Below are 9,496 nucleotides of genomic sequence, written 5' to 3' on the forward strand. Positions count from 1 at the left end.
CTGAATGGCCTACTCCTGCACCTATTGTCTATTGTCACAGGAGTTGCCAGTCTGCGTTGACCTCAGCACAGGGCTACCTTAGGGAATCCAACTCCAGATTTGTCCCTTGGGGTTTACTACTGAAGCCATCCCCATGAGTGGGTACAGCGCAAGGCAGTGGGGATTTGAGAACAAAGTTTTCCTTCTAGATGAGCCACCAACCATGACTGATGAGCCCCATCTGCCGGAAGCGACTGGTTTTACAGCACCAGTAACCTATCTTTGCCCCTTCTTACCGTAGAAAGGTTTCACCGGGTTTTGTTGCTAAGCCACAGGATGTGGTTGTCGGAGGCTATTTGAGATGCACACCATTAGGAGCATTTAATCGGTAGTGGGAGCTTGTCCCCACCACTAAACCCAGCTGTAACAACCTTAAGGAACCATGTCATTGAATGCCAATTATATGGGCAACATCGGTATGGGCCAGACATTACTGTATAGAGTCATACAGCCCCATTCAATGTTGATATCCAGTTATACTGATCCCATTAAGCAACTCTTGTTCATAACCTATGAATGAAGAGTTAATCATCAAACGATAAACTGCTTGAAGTTATAATGGGTGAGGAAGTTTCTTTAACCACTGATGGTTAAATGCACTTTTTTTTTAACTGAAATCAAGAGGTGAAAATGTAACGATGCACATATCCTGTAAGTATTTTGAAAAACAACTGTAGTCCACTTACACCGACTGTGAACAGAAGCACATATGGGCATCCGTTAGTCTCGTGAGACCATGGATTTGCGCCTTGGAGGATTTCCAGGGCGCAGGCCTGGGCAAGGTTGTATGGAAGACCGGCAGTTGCCCGTGCTGCAAGTCTCCCCTCTCCATGCCACAGATGTTGTCCAAGGGAAGAGCACTAGGGCTGATACAGCTTGGCACCGGTGTCGTCGCAGAGTAATGTGTGGTTAAGTGCCTTGCTCAAGGACACAACACGCTGCCTCAGCTGAGGCTCGAACTAGCGACCTTCAGATCACTAGACCAACAACTTAACCACTCGGCCACGTGCCAACAGAGGCACATGGAGCAATAAATCCCCTGCCCGAAGGAGAGGCAGCTTTCAAGTGCATTAGGAGCCTCATGGTACTGATGGCAATGTGTGCTATCCTCAGACTGCTCTGCTGAATGAGAAAATGTGGACACAGACCTCTCAGGAAAACAGATGATCTCTCTGCAGGCTACCATTTGCCGTACCAATGACAATCTTAGCATTTGCTCATAATATATATATTTACTTGTTGCTCTTTTCTAATTTTGATAAGTTGGAATTGCAAGGTCCTGAAACTCTCTCTGCTGAAGAAATATGCTCATTGCAGTGACATACTTGACCCTCTGGTATGCCTAATCAAGAGGATGCTAAGGAACTGAGGTGCAAGGACTTGGCATTATGTTCCGTAGTTAGGCTACTGGGTGACACAAGGGGGACATTATGTTAAAATGGATTGGAAATCGGTTATTGCAGATCTATAGAGAAAAATGTAATGTTCTTACACTTAAATGATGGAGTGAAAGCTCTTTTGAAATCAGTTTATATTGTCATAATACCCTTCAATTACCATTGATTGTTGGAGAAAGATGTATTGGGGGGAGGCAGGCTGAAATAAATGCAAAGTAAAACCATTTTTTTTTGCCACTGTAACCTCTGGATAGATAGAAGTCTTTGACAAAACATCCAGTACAAAGTGACTACTGCAGTATTTACAAGTAGGTCCAGGATTCAGCATTTTGAAGGTGAATACAGATTAATTCTAAAGAGTACATCATACAAGCAAATTACAGTGTGCAACACATGTACAGCATGAGAAAGGAAGAACCACAAGAGAGATGCTACAACATGACTGACACATGCTATATTCATACATAAATTGTCTATGGATACCTCAATGAGTACAATGCAGAGGTGACTTCAACCACACAAAATAATGTATTACTAAATTTTACAAACAGAAGGATATATCTAAAATATTTTTATATATTTATTTTAAATTTGAACATTCTATCTACATATTTAACACAATGAAACCCATTTTAGTGAAAGTAGCTTCGGTTATGATAGTAAGTAAATGCAGTGTCAATTTCAGGAAATAATCATATAATTTGTTAAATAAATAATCAAAATGTAATTGTGTTTCTCCTCCAGGTAATAGTCATATAAGTACCATATGAAGTATGATTAAATGGGAGACGACCAAGTAAAGAGTTTCTATACCACTGCAGTATGTTGTTAATCCGAGCCTCCATTTAAATGCGACTTAATTGGATCAAAAAGGTTTTTATTTATTTGTTTGTTTGTTTGTTGAGATATAACGCAACGCAGGCTTTTCCGGCGCTTTGAGCTGCACCGTCCAGCAATTCTCAATTTAACCCTAGCCTAATCACAGGACAATTTTCAATGACCAACTAACCTACCAACTGGTACATCTTTTGATTGTGGGAGGAAACCAGAGCACCCAGAGGGAAACTGTGTGGTCACGGGGTGAATGTACAAACTCCTTATAGGCAGAGGTGGGAAATGACCCAGGTCACTGGTACTGTTAAGCGTTGTGCTAACCTCTACGCTGAGACAGCCGTATGAAAAAGACATAATGTACTAAAGATACAAACTCTATTAAACATAAGGCATAAGATAATCTCACACAGAATGGTAGCTGATACATGAATGGGAGATGGTAGTTGGTGTGCGTTTGAAAAAGTCAGCCATCTTGGGCCTGAAGGGGGAAATATTGCCTGAGATTCCAATTCCTGCTCACTATCCAAAGAAATTTGGAATAAAATTCATTATTTTCCAAGAACTGGACTGGCCGGCAATATTTGAATAGTCTAATAGTACTCTCTTTCATGCTTGAAGAATAGTCTCTTGGACAAAATTGAGGATGGTTCTTAAAGACATGCCACCACAGGAGCCATAATCACCAGGGATTCTGCAGATACTGGAAATACAGAGGAACTGATACAAGATGCTGGAGGAAGTCAGTAGGTCAGGCAAAGGAATAGTTGACATTTTGGGCCAAGACCCTTCGTCAGGACTGGAAAGGAAGGGGGAAGAAGCTAGAATAAGGGGGTGGGGCAGAGGGGAAAGCGTACACAGTAGAAGGTGAAGGCATGTGAGGGGGTAGGAAGATAGCTGGGTGGAGAGGGGCGATGAGATGAGAAGCTGGGAGGTGAAAGGTGGAAGGGCAAGAAAACTGATAGGAGAGGAGAGTGGACCATGGGAGAAAGGGGAGGAGGAGGGGCACCAGAGTGAGGTGATAGGCAGGTGAGAAGACAAGAGGTAAGAAGGGAGCCAGAGTTGGGAATGGAAGAAGAGGAAAGGGGGAGGGGAGAGAAATTACCGGAAGTTAGAGAAATCAATGTTCATGCCATCAGGTGGGAGGCTACCCATTTGGAATATAAGGTGTTGCTCCTCCAACCTGAGAGTGGCCTCGTCATTGCAGGCCCCACAGGAGCCATGTGTTTTGGGGCAGAGAAGGGAGAAGATGGAGGAGAAATACTGTAAATGCTCTTGGTGTTGTCCTTAAACAATAATCCTGCAACTGTGTGGTAGTTCTTCTGGCTACAAGGACCTGACCAAAAGATGTGTTTGAGATGGAGAGGGAAGGATGAATTCAACACTGCAGTTTAGTCCCCTATCTTAAAGTATGTGCCATATAAAACACTTCTTCAAAAGTATGTTTAGATGCAGCAAAATTTTCAATTTGATCCAATGGAATTTATTGACATTTCCAATTATGCACCGAGTGTGCTTGGAACTGAATTTAATTTTGGCATGGACTAGAGGGCAAAGGAATGCAAACATGAGAGGGTGGAATCAACATACTTAATTTCCACTGTGAACAGGAACTAGAAAGCTCAGGTAAACCTACCCTAAAGAATGCAAGAGATTGAAAGGAATGAGTTTCTCCATTGCATCCAAATGTGGACCAGGCTTCTAGTAAAGACATCTGTGATTCTATTGCTGAAAGAATTAGAGAAAAGATGAGGAAACCTCCTTTCAATCAGACATTGATGGGGAAGTATAATTCGTCGCTTTAAAGGGAAAGAGGCAGAAATTCTCATCATACTTAAACAGTGCTCACACAGTTTGTGTAGTGGGAGATTAGTGAAGCACAGCCAAGTCCGGATTAGACTTGGTGGCTCTTTCATGATTGGCACAGATGTGACGAGCCAAATAGTCACACCTGTACATAATCGTTGCATGATTCTTTTAAGAAGTCTTTCAGATATCAACAACTCTGTGTCTGGAAGCTGGATCAGAGGTTCTAGGGAAGGCACAAAAGTGACTATACTACCTGAGGTGCTTAAGAAGAGCTAATCTGCCTCAAAAATTGCTGGCCAGCTTTTATTGATCTGTGATAAGAGAGCATATGGATATCTGGAATGACCGTGTGGTACTCCAGCTGCAGCAAGACAGATCACAAAGCGCTTCAATGGGTGATTAGGACGGCACAGCACATCACTGGGACTCAACTACCAGACCTGGAGACAAAAAATAATTCTCTTTGCCTATGGCGCTCTCGTAACATTATTAAAGACCCATCCCGTCTCAGACACTGTCTGTTCAATCTCTTACCATCTGGTAGGAGGTACAGAAACATTTTATTCAAGACAGTAAGACTGAAAAACAGGTTCTTCCCGAGGGCTGTTGTGCAGCTGACCCAGGCTTGCCAATGACTTTTGAGTGTTATGGACTATCAAAGTCAAATGTTGTATGTAAATATGGGAATTAAAAAAAATTAATCTGTTCTGCATGAATTGCAAAGATCTGTTTTTGCACGGACTGGATGGCACCACAATCTCAATGTCTTGAGCAGTGGTAATAAAGGTCTATTCAGGAAATAGACCAAGATTGTATACGCTCCAAGCTGAACTGAGAAGTATGGACTGAATAGTTAAAGATATTCTATGGTGGTTGCACTCTACTGTTCAATCAGATCTGAAGATCAATGGACAGACTTCCAGAAGTTTTTACTGTTTTTATTCTGGGAATTTGGGAGAATTTTCACAAGGTATATTTTTTAATGAAATTGAATGCCCTTGTAAGTTTCGAAGTAGTTTAGAAAGGAAGCAGAAATAGAGAGGCATGTACAAAGATAGTAATGAAACAGATCAGACTTCAGGAAAGCAAATGTGAAACAAAGATATAAAGTCAAAATCAGAATCAGGTTTCGTATCACTCCATATGGCATGAAATTTGGTGATGCGATGAACTGCCGCAGAATAACAGCAAATTTCACAACATATGGCAGTGATATTAAACTTGATTCTTGTTTCTGCTTCCCTTCTGTACTATGATATAACAGGATTTTATCACTCTGTATTACAGGAGCTTTTAGCCAGAATCGTAATTTTTATGACTACCTGTTAATTTGAAAATTAGAAATTTTTTGCTTCATCTGTAGGGCCAAGTACGCTATATAGTCACATCAGTACGTTATGTTCGGCCCCATCAGTCCATTTAATACAGTCAGCTTCACGGACAAGAGTACAATGCTCCTATGCTACTAAATATTTCATCAATTAATTTTGTATTCTGGATTATGTTAGTTATGTTTAAATGGGGTTTGTACTCCAGATCAATAAAGATTAAGGATTAGCTTTATTTGTCGTTATGTACATCAAAGCATTCAAACATGCGGTGAAATGCATCGCTTTGCGCCAACAGCCAACAGGCAGCCTGTGAGTGTCGCTGTTCTTCCGGTGACAACATAGCGTGCCCACAACTCACTAACCCTAAACCGTACGTCTTTTGAATGTGGAAGTACACTGGAGCACCCGGTGGAAACCTGCGTGGTGATAGGGAGACTGTACCAATTCCTTACAGACAGCAGCAGCAACCAAACCCTGAATGCTGTTTGCTGGTGCAGTAAAGTGTCTTTATTAACCACCACACTACTATGCCACCATCACCATTGTTCAGGGGGCTGTATTATTGGGGCAATAATATTTGCCGTTATTCCACAAAGTCTCTTAAATCCAAAATGGACTAAGTGTGGGTGGTTTAGAAACCAGAACATAATAAGGGGTCATCGGCTACATTGATTAGGTGCCTTACTAGCTCATAATGAGAAAGGGCTGCTGGGTATTCAAATAACATTTTAAACTGGAGTGGAGTACATATTTGCTTTGGATTATTTTGCCTAAATATTATGGAATTTGGCCCGGAAGGGTTAAATAATTAAATAAACTGATTTCTTCCAGAATTTTAATACTAGTTGAATGACACTGCAGGTTATATCCATAAGAATAAAATTCATTTATTGTCCAAGTGCCCGAGAATGCCCATAATTGCCCTTGTAACTACAGACCCCAGCCTTCATAAAAAGATCATACTTAATACCTTAGGTCTATTACCCATTGCATTGGTCACATTGTTGAATAAATATAAAAAGTGGGCCATTTGCTATTTATCTGAGTTTTGCAGATGCAGGCTTGATTTTTCATTTTGTTAATTTTATTATATGACATTGTTCTCTGTAGGGAAACTACATAAGAAGAAAAGAAACGGAGATATCAATGCATCATCATGTTCAATGGAAGTATTTGTAGAGGCCATGAAGTAGGCCATATCCTCAAACACAAAGGAGTCTGAGGAAGCAACATGGGAGAGACAAAATCAGAATCAACTGTTGAAAGCTACACACTAAGGATAACACACAAAATGCTGGAGGAACTCAGCAGGTCAGGCAGCATAGATGGAAAGGAATAAAGAGTCCGTGTATGAGGCCAAGACCCCTCAACAGGATTGGAAAGGAAGGGGAAAGAAGTAAGAATAAGAAGATGTGGGGAGGGGAAGGAGTACAAGCTAGAAGGTGAAGCTATGTGAAAGGGAAGGTAGGTGGGTGAACGATGAAGTAAGAAGCTGGGAGGTGATAGGTGGAAAACGTCAAGGGCTGAAGAAGAAGGAATCTGATAGGGGAGGACAGTGCAGTGTGGAAGAAAGGGAGGGTTGAGGAGCACCACAGGTGAAGAGAAGAGAAGGGGTGAGAGGGGAGCCAGATGGGGAACGGAAAAAGAGAGAGGGGGAGAGGGAAAATTACTGAAGTTAGAGAAATTGAATGTTCTCTGTGATCCCAGCAGTTACCCCTCTGATCTGAAATTCTATCTTACAGAAACAAAGATATCTCAACCACTTTCTCAGGAAGATTTCAAGTGGATGATTTAAGCAATGCTGGACTTATTGGCAACTATGAAGCTTAAAATGGGTTTATTTTAACATGATATATTGGCATGAGGTCTAAAATAAAAACTGGAGTATCACCATGCACCCACAGTGCACACCTATTCATGGCTTATTTAAAATATACCCAGACACTGAAGTGTGGACCAGTCCTTGACAAGAGTGAGAAACATCCCTGATTAAAACAAAAACATTGATTTGTAGAACCGAACAATTCTCACCCACTGTGTTTTTATGCTAGGTAACCGAAAGAATCAGTTTTCCTGAATCCACGATATCCATTTTCTTAATCCCAACACCACTGTAGGTCCACAACTGAGTTTAAAATGTTGTTAGGGTAAGTGAGTCAGGAATCAAAAAGACACATGCAATGAATTAGTGCTATGACTCTATATCTGTGGAGTACAGTCCCTTGGTAGAGGCTACCCCTGCAAGCCAGAGGGTGAAGGAGGAAGATTGCTTCCTAATCATTGCTGTCCCTGTGCTTAATCACTTTCTAAAGGATTCATCAACAATATATCCCACAGGATGTCCAGCAAACAACATGGCAGGCACATAACTTAATGCTGGAGCCATTGAGGAACAACAGAGAGCCATCAGAGTTGATGATGCTTTTACATCACCTGGTCATTGATATACATATTAACGAGAATTTTCCCTTAAGACCATAAGTAAATGCAGGAGGGGCGGGCTGCTCTGTCCCTCAGGCCAGTTCCACCATTTAATATGATTGTGCTGATTGCCTCCAGGCCACATCTCTTCTTCTTTGCCAGTTATCCATCGCTCTCTATTCCCCAATTGTTTCCCAAAATTACCCACTACTCTTAAAATATCTCCAGAGATCTAGCATCCAAAACTCTACATGACAGAGAACCCCAGAGATTCATCTCAGTATGTCCCAATATGATAATTGCAAGTGTGAATTTATCTAAGGTTTCACTGATAGATTGACCTCCTGTACATGTTCTTATAGGAAAAAGTCTTGGTGGAGGGAAATATGCAATGAAGGAGAATAAGGAAGACTATTTTGATATTGGAAAAAGCAATCAGCAAATGGACTATGAATTCTTACCCATAATTCATTGAATTTTCCAATCTGACCCATTCTCACTTTATTTCCCAAGCTGCCTTTTCAGTAACATAATTAATGGCCTCTTGCCCTCACACCCTTGAATCAATCTGCTTCAATGGTAATTTGGCACCTAAATCAGGACTGACCAAACATTTTTCTCTGTGGTTGTATAGATGTCAATGGAGAGCTTCATTGGTGGGACCTGTTTGAATATTGCAATGAAACATCAGCTGGAAGTTGGGGGCCTGATGTCTACAAGTCCGAGCGACCAGAGCCAAGGGCACCCAAGGTGGCCTTTCCTGGGTTTGGAGGCCTTTCTGCATGTGTGAGTGGGCTTGTGGGAGGGGAGGTAGGAAAGCATCTGATCTTGTTTTACTTTGTTTGGTTGCTGTTGTTGTTGTTGCTTGTGTTGGTCTGCTGGACATTGTGAGATGCTCTGTTGGTGCCGGAATGCGTGGCAAAACCAGTGGGCTGTCCCCAGCACACCATTAGGTTATGTTAGTTGTTAATGCAAATGACACATTTCACAATGTTTCAACATACATGTGATAAGTTATTGAATCTGCATCTGAATGAAATGGTTCCTAATGATAGTGCTCGGGATTAGCAATGTGTCTTTCAAGAGGATCAGGTAACCTGTGTAGTTAGTAAAGCCATTCTTGACACCACTTACAACTTAACCAAAACCAAGTTATGACTTCTGTGCTTTCCTTTAGAGGTCACTTCTGTAAAAATTCAAATGAGTGAAAACAGCTGGACAAAGTAACTTTGAAATATTGGAGGTTTTACAGGTGGAGGGATTAGTCTTGCAAAGGTACTTATAAGGGCCGTGGCTTTTGTATGATGGATAATAAATTGGCATTGTGCTTGTCCACATTGGGATTTCTGATGAAAGTCTTGGACCTGTAGCATTAACTCTCTCCCTCAGGTGCCGTCTGACCTAATTTAATTTCATTTTAATTTAGAGATACAGCATGGCAACAGGCCTTTCCAACCCAATGAGAGAGTGCTGCCTAATTACACCCATGTGACTATTACACCCATGTAACCAATTAATCTACTAACCCATACATCTTTGGAATGTGGGAGGAAACCCACGCGATCACAGGAAGAATGTACAAACTTCTTACAGATAGTGACAGGAATTGAACCCTGGTCCTCTGCTGAGTGCTTCCAGCGATTTTTTGTTTTATTACATATTTTCAAC

The sequence above is a fragment of the Mobula hypostoma genome, chromosome 13, assembly GCF_963921235.1.
Source record: "Mobula hypostoma chromosome 13, sMobHyp1.1, whole genome shotgun sequence".
NCBI classification, from domain to species: domain Eukaryota; kingdom Metazoa; phylum Chordata; class Chondrichthyes; order Myliobatiformes; family Myliobatidae; genus Mobula; species Mobula hypostoma.